This window comes from Salmo salar, chromosome 04 (assembly GCF_965601325.2).
Source record: "Salmo salar chromosome 04, fSalSal1, whole genome shotgun sequence".
In the NCBI taxonomy this organism is placed as follows: domain Eukaryota; kingdom Metazoa; phylum Chordata; class Actinopteri; order Salmoniformes; family Salmonidae; genus Salmo; species Salmo salar.
The window spans coordinates 14970093-14982955 of NC_138294.1; positions in this window are offsets into that span (position 1 = coordinate 14970093).

Consider the following 12863-nt stretch of genomic DNA (forward strand, 5'->3'; position numbering starts at 1 on the left):
AGACTTCCGGGAATTGCGGAACAGACCAGGCTGATGTTTGGTGTTTGAGGAGTCAATGAGAGAAGTGAAAAATTCTTCCTTAGTTGTTAATTTTCTCGAAATCTAAAGGCACAACCTAGATTTGAGCCAACATCTTAAGTAGTTTAACATGTTATTACTTCAACCTCGTGAAAGTGACAAACTGACACATTTAAATTTGTCATAAACAACTTTATATCAAAGGAGTGCCTTTGAGTTCATGGCCTGCACATGCGCAGTTCGGCACGAGATGACCGTTAGACCCGATGATGTGTTTCTGCGCATGAGCTTAGCTAGCAAACATCGCCATGACGAGACCTAGAAGTGTGATCGGGGGGATTTCATACTGTATTGTCTTGGGTGTATCCTTGCAATCTTTATCTGTCTGAGCCAGAAAATCTTATTATGGTCATTGTAGTTAATTACCACGTTTATGCGCTAAGCTAGGTCGAATATATGCTTAGTGAAAACTACAACTCCCTTCAGCCCAGCGTCCCACATAGTTCCTGACTTGATTTCTCTCTAGAGTGTAATTCAAGTAATTTAACTGACATTGGTTAATTAGTTGTTTAATAACCAAACCCCCACCAAAAATATTGTTAATCGCTCAGCACTAGCAATTCGTAACATATCATATCTTCGGATTTACGTACAGAATAATACGAAATGCTCTGAGACCACGTTGCAACGCCAGCTATTCTTTGGGTGCTGAAATCTGTAGTTTTTTATAAAATATGATTTTATTTGATGTCAGAGCTCCAGTCCGCCCACAATAGTCGCTGCTCAACTCCATTGTACATCTTGGAGTTGAGTTTAGTCATCTACTGTGTGTGTACCCTATCTGGCTAGCTACTAATGAACTTGCCAGACCCATTGAATGCACCCACCAAAGTCTAAATTAGTCCTTGATAAGATGGAAAGAATGAAAATCAGCAGTGGATTTCTAGGTCAGCACAGGATTCGAGGTCCAGATTTGAATTTGTCTGAGCTAGAACCATGACCTCCAGTGTCCCAGCATAGTAGATCTGAGTAACAGAATGTGGAGTTGGCTACCACTTGCATGCTAACTTAATCTATTGATACATTTATAAACCAAACAACCACATCTGATCATTCTTCAGGTGGTTTGAAGTTGTAGTTTGTGACATAGATTCACTCACTCATTTGTCATCATTCTGACAGAGAACGGCAATGTCTCACTTTCTCCAGGAGAGGGAATCCTCTGCATGCAAACTTGCAATTTGACTGAGGATGAGCACAACACTTTTAGAATGCACTTTGCTGGTGAGCCCACTACATCACTTTTTGTTGTTGTGAACAATTGTTTTTTTTTATCCACTATATCACTTTATATGACTATCCATAATATTCCACTTGAAAATCAGAATAATATTCCTGAATGAAAATTGTTGTTTATTTCTACAGGAGGCCAGTGCCAAATTCCCAGAAGTCAAACAAGAACATGTTGCATGTTGGGACGGTATTCATGAAATGGGCACAATGAGCAGTGGGACCAACACTGCTCTGAAGTCAGAGGCAGACACTGAGGGAATGATCCAGACAAAACAGCAGTCAGGAACTGAACACAGTGAAGGTGTCTTCCTAAGTCTGAACCCGATTTTTTTAATTCGGCCTCTCTGCCCCAGATGCCGAAGACTCCTCAAGCTCCTACGCCACAGACACCAGAAGACAGTCAACGCAATTCTCAGACACCCCAGCGAGAGCAGCACTGCCGCTGCATCGACGCCAGCATAGCACCAATACAGATTCCCCCAAGACAGGCAAGGAACCGCTACACTGCAAACAATGTGGCAAGACATCAAGCCAATACCCAGTGCTAGAAGCACATGAAAGAGTGTACACAGGAGAAGACGTATATGTACGAAGCGTGCGGCAGGGGTTTTCGCAAGTCGAAAATCGCAACATGCACCTAAAGTTTCACGCCGGCGAGAAGCAGTTCGTCTGCACGTTGTGTGGGAAGACGTTCATGACCTTTAGTCACATGAACATCCATGGTAAAGGGAAGCCGGTCAAATGCTGCAAGTGCAGGAAGTGGTTCCTGGATATAGACAGCTGCCAAAAGCACCAGGTGGCACGGCGCGGCAAGGTGTGACCAACACTAACCTTCTTAGCTGTGAGCTGTGTGGAAAGTTGTTCGCTCTAGCCTGTCATCTGAACAGACGGAGACAGAAACAATGCCAGTCACAATGAACAGAATCAATGGTTGCCTGTCTCTCTATCTTTCTGTGTCCATCTGTCTGTCACAGTCATGACCAGTCAGGAGTTTCATCAAATCAGAACAATCCAAAGTTCTCCCTTTTTAATATTAGGCTCCATTTACAAACAGCAAGTGAAACATTTTGCATAAACAAGATACATTTCTTCCAGCTCTATTCCAACAGTAGTCTGCCAAGGCATTGAAAATGTTAATTTAATGAAAAAACATTATTTACCTAATTTGTGCCTCACACTTTCAGAATGTCCCCTCCTGAATAAAGATGTTAGGCCAGGATTCAACCCGAAACCGCAATGGTTAAAGCAACTGCCTCAGAGGTTGTGGGTTCTGAGCTAGATGTATGTGCTTTTGTTTGTGCTTCTGCACTTTCAAAATGTCACTATGTCAAATACACAGGCAGATTTGAATAGAGGTGTGGCTCTGGGATTAAATCCCTGCTGCTCTTCTAAGAGGTTCTAGGTTCATACCCAATCTCTTCTGCGTTAGTGGACATTTCCGCCAAAATTACTTAGAGAAGGCTAATGAATGTGATAGACTTGGTGGCTCAGGGCCTGAGTCCTTGCCTTCCATTCATGGGTTCAAATCCCATTTCTTGTGCTTTAGTGGACATTTTCACAAATGTCAATGTCAAAATTACAAAGAAAACTATTGAATGTGAAAGAGATGGTTGCTCTAGGGTCGAGTTCATGCCTTTCATCCATGAGTTATGGGTCTGAAAACCCATCTCTTTCTCTTCCGCTTTAGTTACTGAATGTCGATGTCTAAACTACAAAGAGAAGTGTAATGAGTGTGAAGGAGTCTGTGAGTGGATCTCAGCCCATAAACACAGGGCTGTAGGTTTGAACCCTGTGCTCTGGAAGAGGGGTACCTCACCAATGAGGACTCCACTGGGTGGGACTGAAACACATAGAAGGGCACAATAAGTAGGTTTGGTTAAATCCAGTGGTTTCAGAACAGTAACCAGCAGTGGCTACGGAGGAAAACCTCTGGGAAAAGTAGACAACCCAATGCTTACAAGGCGAAAGCTTTATGACTGTGCCAACACCTCCTTCACGCTTCTCAAGCGTCGCTTCACTTCTCTTCCTACGATAGAGTTAAGGAAACATTGAAGAGTACACTAATAAGCCCATGCTGGAGCTGAAGATGGCAGCCTGTTAGCTCTGTGACACCCACATTGGGTTTCCCTGTGAGCTCTACTAGTCAGGGCCATGCTGGTCAATAATGCCGGCATCAACAGGCTTTCTGTATGTCACCCAGCATCAATTGGAGGTAGCTGTAGTTGGATACATGGCATCTCTATGCCAGCCAGCTCTCCCTCAGACACTTGCCTGGAGGCCTGGTCACATCAGACAAACACCTCTGGGCAGAATCACATCAGAATGCAAACACACCTCACCTCTGGAGCGATCAGGCCATTCAGGCCACACCTCTGAACTCGCCATACAGAGTCCTTCCAGATCCTTGATATACTTCGCCTGCGCTTATGAACAGCCCTCTTCAATTCAAACCACAGGTTTTCTATTGGTTTCAAGTCCAGAGACTGAGATAGCCATTCCAAAATGATGATTTTGTGGCCAATTAACATGGATTTTTAAAAGTGCTTGGGGTTATTGTCTTGCTGGAAGATGCTCTTGCTGTCAAGTTTCAGGCTCCTATATCTAAAATTTCCAGGTGCTAGTTAACGTTCATGATGCCGTTGACCTTAACAAGGGCCCCACGACCAGTGATCGTGCATACACAATCCCTCTCATAACATTATTTCTATAGAGTTACTTATAGCTCTCTGTGGTTCATTATAGCTGGAAGGTCCTCTGTTCTGAGACCAGGATTATGAGACCAGTGTTCTGAGACCAGGATTATGAGACCAGTGTTCTGATACCAGTGTTCTGAGACCAGGAATCTGATACCAGTGTTCTGAGACCATGGCAAATGTTGTCCACATACGTTTTGTGTGGTTTTCCCAGAGGTCTTCGTCCATGAGAGGGAACCCACAGTATGAGACTGCTGACAGCCAGCTCAGGATGTCTGACACACTGACCAGCAGCAAATATCAGCCTCCTGGCCCTGATCTTCTCACTGATCTTGGGTAGACCTCCCTACATCTGTTGGTTGGTCAGGTATTGAAACCAGGGGACCGTTTTCACCTCTCTCAGCATCCTGGTGTAGTGACCATTTAGATGCTGGACAAGGGCAAACATACACAAAATAATTGTTAAAAAAAGATTATCTCTACTTATTCTGCCAACAAACAAAACTGTTTCAATTAAACGTTGGCCTTCACTTAAAAGCCACAACACTATAGATAGTTGGGCTTCCAGTTGGTTCAACAATATAATCATTACTGTATTGGTCCTTTATCAAAGAGGCATTCAGGTGGATTCCAATTAAGTAAAAAGAACACAGACAGAAACTATAGGAAAGCACCCTTCATAGATACAACCACAGTAGGTGTTTTTTTTAACTTACTATCACTCTTTTCATCCAATCTTCCAGGTTGAATTCCCTCTGAAAAATCTTTTGGTGCTAATTTAGTAAATCTTCTTCTACGTTTACACAGGCAGCCCAATTCAGATCTTTTGCCAATGATTTGCATATATGATAACTAACTGATAATTTCCCTAATGTGTAAATAGCACAATACCACATGGAATATGATCTTTTAACTTTCGATTTATACCACATCCATATGTGGATCTCAAACCTGATACAAACCAGATCCTCCACAAGTGACCTGCCTGACAATCAGATCTGATGTTTTTTAGTTTATTTTACAGGTCACCATGACAGAAAATGAGCATACATGCAGTAAAGAGGTCACTGGGATGCAAAACGTTGGGAAAGCCAGGGAAGAACAACTGACCACTCTCGTTGAAGCCATGGAAAATCAAGGCTGACCACAGGCATTACTAGCAGAAATCTGGATCCCCCATTATAGTGAATAGAAAAATTGCCATTTTGTGATCAATCTTCGTGTAAATAAAACAATGTTTTGAAAAACAACATGGTACCAATAATTGCTTCTAATACACCAGATGTATGTCCTTGAACCGATTATTTTTTTAAATCGCACACAGAAGTTATAAGGATAATTGAGTTGCCAATGGAAGCCTGCAGTACCCCGGTCAGCCTTTAACTAAAGTTACTCATTGAGAGGGGGCAGCACTGAGCTTGCCTGCAATGTCACTTCCTGGAGTAGCTCAAACTGCTCATGTTATGTCTCCATGAGACTCCATTTTAACCGACTTAATTTGGCTTCAATGTGCTATGAAGTCTTCACAATAGGAATGAATGGTGTCACGTGATCGATGGTTTTGTCCATTCATATATACACTAATTGGGGAATGTGTAAGGACGCCATCAAAAACTATCTGATCTAACAAAGTGGATATTCGTTAGATCCGTCATGATTTATGAGTTCTAACAGGCCCACAATGTGGTTACTAACACCATATTTGGATATATTTGGCTGGCTGTTTTTGATGCAGAATATTTAGAAGTTGTTCTTTTTTGGGTTTAGAAATGTTTTCTGCTAAATGCTAACTCTTGTTTGTATAAGCTGGTAGCATAGCTAGGCATATAGAAATCGGTGGTGGTAGTTTAAGCTGTTTTTAAGTGTGACGCACTTGATTGTTGACAATGATATAAACATGTATTGGGGTTGACATCCATACAAGCATTATACCTCAAGAGTTTTACCCCAACATTGTGCGAAATACACACATAAACAATAGCCTAAAAGTAGACTAAATTTGATGGGTGGCAATGAGGAGATTATTGAATCTTTCCCTCCACAAGGTCGTCACGTTCATGGTGTCTCCATGGCGTTTCCATGGTGGCTCCATGGCATTTCCATTGTTTTGGTTGAATTCCATTGATCTCTTTACCGCATCTGTGTAGTACTTCAGAGGCTACATCAGTGTGAATGTGGAACGCCGATATGGGTCACCTGTAAAACTGAGTTTGGGCAGTCATAAAAATTGGATATAGAAAGAAAATCTGATTTTGGTTCTTAGGGTGGCTGTGTACACATAGCCCAAATGCCTTATTTATCCATCATAAACTGGATTGGTAAGATCTGAATCAAACCCATTGAATTAATAGATGTAAATCAAAACTAGAGCTAAAACATGAAACAAGGGGAATGTTGACTTTAGGCAGGGAAAGTTACAAGTCATTGAACTCAAATAAGAGTCGGAAGGGCCATGTTTAAGATTACGCCAGTAAAAAGTGGTATTGTATCACCAGTTGGGTTATGAGAAGGGAGGATAGATAGAGGGAAGACAATACAAAAGGCAACCCTCTTCCTACGCAATAGACCACTAGACACAACGAGGTTTAATAAGAAGGTCAATGGCCAGACTATGGTGGGAAGTCACTAGCCATTTTTCAAAGTACAGCAGAACACTCGTGCTGACTCCGATGTTTAGACACTAGTGTGCTGCGTCCCAAATGGAACCCTATTCCCTCTATAGTGTACTACTACTGACCAGGTGCCATTTGGGATGCAGACAGTGTCTTCCATGGTGGGTCGTCAGAGGGTAGGGTGAACAGAGCGTCAGTAACACTGGTGGTTGAACATAGCTCACACGCCATGGCAGGGGGGCTTTTGTTCCTCACGGAATGCCACTCGGTAAGATTTATTTAGATTTTGATTGGCTTTGGTTCATATTGTGCATAATTCTACTTCCTTAACACCCACATACGTTGTGATGATGACATCTTATGTGCCATGTTGGTGTATTCTGCATGCACCTGCATGCATGTATGTTTGTGTGTGTGTGTGTGTCTGTTTTTGTGTGCATTCATCGTCTGTCTCTGCATCCAAATATAGTTAATATCAGATTATATCATAACAGGTTTCTTTATTTATGTTGTTTAATGTACTGAGATTAGCATTTGTAGGCTAACACAAAATTAACAAACTTGTTCCTTTATCTTATCTTGAAAACTGTGATAGAACGGATCATTCTGATGACTTAAAAAAAAAAAACCGGTTTTGTTAAATGAGTTGTATAGCCTGAGAGAGTGAACAGAGTCCCCCTCTCCTCCTGTCCATCCTGATCCCCCAGACACACCTCCAGACTGGGGGCCAGTACCAAGGTCAAACCACATAGGTCCTGTTGTTGTTGATGTGAAATTCTATGGGTAGAACATAGAATGAATAGAACCAGTGGAATGTCTTTTTTCTGAACTGAATTTAGTTTTTTGTGTGATTCATGTTTGATTAGCTGTTCAATTTCGTTTTTAAAACAGACATAAATAGTCAAAGATAATGCGCTGTATAAGGAATGGATCGGGTGCCATTTGGTGTGCATGCACTGTAACCATGTCCTCTGTGTGTTTAGACTGCGCTGAGATCTTTAAGGATGGGAACTCAGTTAGTGGCCTGTATATGATCAGACCGGACCGGGCTCCCTCCTCCTTCATGGTGTTCTGTGACATGAGTGATGGAGGAGGCTGGACGGTCTTCCAGAGGAGAAAGGACGGAACGGAGTCCTTCGACAGGTAGGTGGAAAGAAAACACCATCTACTGACAGGTTGATTGATCAAATTAATTCATTTGAAAAACTTCATTTTAGTTACACTGCACTGCAGTTATACTGCAATATAAGTACTGTTAATTTTTGTAAGGGCAATTGTAGGAATAAACAAATACAATATGAATTTTTGATGTATTTTACGTTAGATATCCTAACTAACACCTTTCGGTTTGCAACAAATTGTCATGGTATGCTTTCTCAGAGCTCCAGCACAGATCATGTATTGGGAGCAAAAAAATATTTCTGGTATCTATGATCGTTCTCACATAGAAACTTCATTGGGAGGAATGATGTTTAACATGCTTTTTACATTTGTATCACAAAACATATATTTTTTGAGAATCATGATGAACGGGCCTAGGCCCTTGTTAGACCTAGACATGCCTCCTGTCAGACCTTATGACCTGTGAACTGTACCAGATACAGACATCATGGTGTTCGTCATACTCTTATAGTGATGGAATATGTACAAACTCTGACATTCAAATGTTCACATTCATTTATTCCACACTATAAATATGAATATGAATATCTCAAAACTGAATTTTTAGATTTAAAAAAAATGTTAAGACATTGTTTGGAACAATATACTCTACAAGTACATCCTATTTCCAGAGTTGGCACGTTGGTACTTTTAATGATAACTCAAACATCCTTCCTCCCAATTACATTTTTGTGAGAATTGCCAAAACAATCTGAGATACTAAAATATTTTACACTCCCGCTGGCGTGGAATCACCCTATCGTTGGTTTCAGGTTTAGCGTCACTTGCATGTGGGTGTGTCTCCCTCCCTCTACAGAGCGTGGGTGGAGTATAAGCATGGTTTTGGAGACAGCGAGTCAGGCGGAGAGTTCTGGCTAGGGAACGACCCCCTACACTACCTCACCCTAAAGGTGAAGAGGAAAACCTACAACTAGGCCCAAGAGCTTTTCCCCACCACTTCATCTGACCAGGAAAAACTCCCGGCCCCCAGGAACAGGCTGTAATAGTAATATGACTCAGAGTTTTTCCTGGCCTTAGTCAGGTTATAACTAGGACCCAGAGTTTTCCTAGTCAGGAAACAACACTTGGCTAGAAAAAACATCTAAAAGCATGTGGCCAAATTCACATAGAATGTACCTAATAATGACAATGAATAGCTTTTACGTTACATAGAGCTTTTAACTACAGTAGATCTCAGAGCCCTATTTCCAACTTGAGATACGTTGACTTAAAATGGACTCAAGTCCAAAAATGTTGACATAGGTCCATCTTTTATTGGCTTAAGTCCATGTTAAGTTTACTTATCTCAAGTCTGATCATGGCTGAGTGCTTTACATTGTATGAGGCCACAGCAACTCAACTCATCCACCACCACTACTGTCTCACCCACCTGGGAGACAATTGGTGGCCATTTCGGCTCTTTATTACCTGTATTTGACTCTGTTTTCTAGGCGACTACAACCTAACATGGAGGACTTTCAACATGGAGGACTTTGACAGAAACCAGCGCTTCGCCAAGTACAAAAACATGAAAGTGGATGATGAAAAGGTACACGTGAACAACACCGCGGTCTTTACTGCAGACAGTCCTCACATGGAACTCACGGTTTTCCCATAACATTGGCTGTCACTATTTTGTCTACTCTTGTTCAAACTGTACAAAAGGCAGTTGAGATATTGATAGAACGTAAAGAACAAGGACGTCTGTAGTATCTCTCCTTCCTTTGTCTTTTTTAACCCAACACCCCCCCTTCCATTTCTTTGTTGACATAAGTCCTTGTTTGCAAGAAACCGAACCAATCTACCGTTCATACTGTATAAACTGGGGATTACCAGGACGAGTATACAGAGCATGCGCTGATCAGCTGACATTTTCCATCTCTCCCTGACCGTGTCTGTAATACCTTTTACGTTTCAAGTTAACCACCATAGGTCCTGTGCCCAAGGATGCCAAGGTAACCTGTCTAAATGTCTACTGCCCTGTAGCACTCACAACTGGAGCAATGAAATGCTTTGAAAGGCTGGCCATAGCTCACATCAACACCATCATCCCAGACACCCTGGACCCACTCCAATTTGCATACCGCCCCAACAGATCCACAGATGACAATCTCTATTGCATTCCCCACTGCCCTCTCCCACCTGGACAAGAGGAACTCCTATGTGAGAATGTTGTTCATTGACTACAGCTCAGCGTTCAACACCATAGTGCCCTCCAAGCTCATTACTAATCTCAGGACCCTGGGACTGAACACCTCCCTCTGCAACTGGATCCTGGACTTCCTGACGGGCCGCCCTCAGGTGGTGAGGGTTGTCAACATTACATCCACCACACTGACCCTTAACATGCGAGCCCCTCAGGGTGCGCGGCCGCGCACAACTCCAATACCGTCATTAAGTTTGCTGACGGCACGACGGTGGTAGGCCCGATCACCAATGACGATGACACAGCCTATAGCAGGGCTCTCCAACCCGGTTCCTGGAGAGCTACCTTCCTGTAGGTTTTCATTCCAACCCCAGTTGTAACTCACTTGATTCAGTTAATCAACCAGCTGATTATTAGAATCAGGTCTGCTAGATTATGGTTGGAGTGAAAACCTACAGGATGGTAGCTCTCCAGGGACAAGGTTTGAGAGCTCTGGCCTATAGGGAGGTCAGTGACATGTCAGTGTGGTGCCAGGAGCTGATCATGGACTCCAGGAAACGGTTGGCCGAGCACGCCCCCATCCGCCTTGATGGAGCGGGTCGAGAGCTTCAAGTTCCTCGGTGTCCACATCACTAAATAATTAACATGGTCCGTACACACCAACACAGTCCTGAAGAAGGCACGACAATGCCTCTTCCACCTCAGGAGGCTGAAAAGATTTGTCATGGGCCCTCAGATCCTCAAGAACGTTCTACAGCTGCACCATTGAGAGCATCTTAACTGGCTGCATCACTGCTTGGTATGGCAACTGCTTTGCATTCGACCACAAGGTGCTACAGAGGGTAGTGCATATGGCCGTCCAGGACCTCTATACCAGGCGGTGTCAGAGGAAGGCCCTAAAAATGATAAAACACTTCAGCCAACTAAGTCATAGACTGTTCTCTCTACTACCGCATGGCAGGCAATACCGATGCAGCAAGTCTGGAACCAACAGGACCCTGAACAGCTTCTACCCCAAGCCATAAGACTGCTAAATAGTTAACCAAATAGCTACCAGGACTATCTGCATTGACCCCCATTTGCACTAACTCTTTTGACTCATCACATACGCTGCTGCTACTGTTTATTATCTATCCTGTTACCAAGTCACTTTATCCCTACCTATATGTACATATCTACCTCAATTACCTCGAACACCTGCACATCGACTCGGCTATATACACGGGGTACCAGTACCAAGGTATCGCTACTCGTTGTGTATTTATTATTACGCGTTATTACTAGTCTTTTATTTCCTTTCTCTCTGCATTGTTGGGAAGGACCCGTGAGTAAGTATTTCACTGTTAGTCTACACCTGTTGTTTACGAAGCATGGGACAAATGACATGTGATTTGAATGTCCTTGAGCAAAGGTACTGGGGCAAACCAGCAATCCTCTTCATTCACCTTCTCACATTAACCCATCGTGGAACAAGATCAATATTTGTAGACAGCAGTATTCAAAAAGATACATCTCAGCAGTGCTCTGTTTAGGAGAACATTGACTGTGTTACAGTACAAGCATGTTACATACATTGGTCTATCACTCCTGGTCTTCAGCCTATTACCTAGAGTTGTGGTACCTTTTACACTAGGCGTGGGGAATTCTGGCCCAGGACTTCTGCAGTGTGCACACCAATGTAGGCATTTGTTTGAGGTCTAAATTGAAGACCACAATTAGTTGAAATTTGAGATCAGGTGTTAGGTTAAATGGGATAGTTCAGTGATTTTACATAGTTAAATATTCAAAATCTCTGTATTATTTCCCCATAAAATACTTAAAAAAATTACTCCCCTTCCCCCTCCAGAGCCAGTATAAGCTTCATCTGGGTGAGTACACTGGCAATGCGGGGGACGCCCTCCCCGAAGCCCACCCCCCTCCCAGTGGGCAGTGGAACAGTCTAGGGGCCGGTCAACTGGGAGTCAAGTTTAGTACCTACGACCATCCCAACAAGGACGATGAGAAGTGTATCCACCATGACATGTCAGGCTGGTGCTTCAGCAAGTATGACCTTCTGTATTACTGTGGAGATTTAGTAACTGCTGAACAACAGAGTATTGGCCTTCTGCATTACTGTGGAGATTCAGTAACCTCTGAACAACAGAGTATTGGCATTCTGCATTACTGTGGAGATTCAGTAACCTCTCAACAACAGAGTATTGGCCTTCTGCATTACTGTGGAGATTCAGTAACCTCTCAACAACAGAGTATTGGCCTTCTGCATTACTGTGGAGATTCAGTAACCTCTCAACAACAGAGTATTGGCCTTCTGCATTACTGTGGAGATTCAGTAACCTCTCAACAACAGAGTATTGGCCTTCTGCATTACTGTGGAGATTCAGTAACCTCTCAACAACAGAGTATTGGCACAAACATTTATTTTCCTCATACACTCCCGACTCCCCTACGTATTTATTTGGCCAGAGAAGCTAAAACTTTTAATTTGTCTCTATACTCCAGCATTTTGAGAGTAAATGTTTTGTATGATACAGTATAAAGTTACACCTGTTTTACCATTTAGCAATGAATGCACCCCCATTTGAAGGTGTCATAAGTACTTGGACAAATTCACTTATAGTGTATACAATTTAGTCAAGTTTAGTATTTGGTCCCATATTCATATCCCATTGTGACTACACATTTTCAGTTTGTTTTGGTTGTTTTTCGCGTTATGTTTACAGATATTCATGAATGAGTCGTGAATAATGACAAGTGAGAAAGTTACAGATGCACGAAGATCATGTCCCCAAAATATGCTAGCCTCTCACCAATACCAATAACAGGGGACGTTAGCATTTTTTCAGGGGTATGATATTTACGCCTCTGTAACTTTCTCACTAATCATTATTCACGATTATCCGTAATCATGGTAGCATCCACATTAATGTAGAATTGTTGAGA